The sequence below is a fragment of the Notamacropus eugenii genome, chromosome 5, assembly GCF_028372415.1.
Source record: "Notamacropus eugenii isolate mMacEug1 chromosome 5, mMacEug1.pri_v2, whole genome shotgun sequence".
Lineage (NCBI taxonomy): Eukaryota > Metazoa > Chordata > Mammalia > Diprotodontia > Macropodidae > Notamacropus > Notamacropus eugenii.
This window is the reverse complement of record NC_092876.1, coordinates 426,569,335-426,570,942: the sequence shown is the minus strand read 5'-3', so window position 1 is coordinate 426,570,942 and position 1,608 is coordinate 426,569,335. Positions and strand designations below refer to the sequence as shown.

The window sequence follows — 1,608 nt, the reverse complement described above, 5'->3', positions numbered from 1 at the left end:
GCTACTGAATGAAGCTGGAGAAAATCTCAAAACACTGATGACTGGGTCTACTTTAAATTTATGTTACGTAATCAAAACTGTGCCCAGCCAATTGAGCTTTGCTCTTTCTGACTCAATCAGAGATGTTTCATTCCTCATTAAGGGACATCTCCTATCTCTAGGAGTTATCTCTAGCCTCTGAGGGGAACAGCAACTTTGCTCTGGGGACCTGTCCAAGAAAGTGTTGGGAGAGTTAGGTCAGGGCTTTTATGTTCTAGACTATAAAAAATACTGCTTTATTTAGATGTATTCAGAACTTACAATTAAGCACTTAATAAGTACTTTTCCATTCATTCATCTTTTGTTCTGAAAAAAAATATAATCATGTTTATATGTACATTCATGTTATAAGTGAAATTAGAAGACAAAAAGTTGTAGCTAAATGGAAGAATTCTACACAGGAGAAGGGAATAAAGGACTTCTATATGGAGAGGATCATAGCCTTTCAAAGTTGGAAGCAAGGTTGTGCTTGAGCTAACTTCCATGGGAGCATGAGAGGTGATTATTAAATTTTCATTCAATGAGAATATTTGCACCTTGAAAATCACCAAATACAGGCAGGCCCAGCACATCGGGGGCCGATGGCCCGCGGTCTGGGGAGCCCAATGGACAGAGAGGGCAGCGGAGAACCTCGGGGGGCCAGGCTGTGGAACTCATCAGTCTATGCTGAAGGACCGTGGGGCGGGAGCGGAGCTATGCTGTGGGGGCCGAGCTGCGCCGGGTCTGGGAGGCTGGCATCATCGCGGGCCTCGGGCCTGAACCTCACCGTGCCTGGTGTGAAGCTGACCACCCAGGCCTACTGCAAGATGGTGCAGCACGAGGCCAAGTACCCCCACTGCCTCCTGGTGACTGAGAAGCAGAAGCCCCGCAAGGAGCAGCCGTCTCACAGCGGTCCAAACTCACATCTGTCATCCACTGCACCCTGGCTTTGGCCCCCATGCTGGGGGTGGCCCTCCCCTTGATTGATTCATGGTGCAAAGATAATAGCTTTGTGATCACTGGTTATTAGCAAGCTAACAAACGTGTAAAAGATGCTCGTCCAAACCAGGTTGCTGAGAAGGTAGTTTCCAGAATTGCCGAAGGCTTTAATGACATTGCACTCATCATGATAGACAACATGCAGTCTACAATGGATTGCATTGAACCCAGGATTCATGCGTATGAACATCATGAAAATAAATGGCGGTGCAGAGAGATCCACACTATGATTATTGTGAGGACTGGCCCGAAGCCCAGAGGATCTCTCTTGGACGGCAGGTCCTATGGATTTTGACAACCATTGTGGATTTTGATAACCATCTGGATGACATCCGAAATGACTTGACAAATCCAGAGATCAATAAAGCTGTTGTACATCTCTGTTAGGGAGGGATTCCACTGAATGATTTATGAGTATTTCCACTACACTGAAGAGGAAAAAAGAAATATTTTAAAATGTAAGTAGAATAATATCTCTTACCTTGCATGGAAAAGGTAAGAGTTTTAACAAATAACAGGTGGTTCAAAATGAGGCAGTGTGTCTAAGTGGCCATCTTTTTATCTTTATTTATGTATTAATTTTTCAATCTG

The 1,608-nt window shown here is 44.5% G+C and overlaps 1 pseudogene; it reads left to right on the top strand.

Moving 5' to 3' along the window:
• Positions 1 to 620: 620 nt before the first annotated feature.
• Positions 621 to 1,404, top strand: LOC140508019 (ER membrane protein complex subunit 8 pseudogene; annotated as a pseudogene).
• The last annotated feature ends 204 nt before the right edge of the window (positions 1,405 to 1,608 follow it).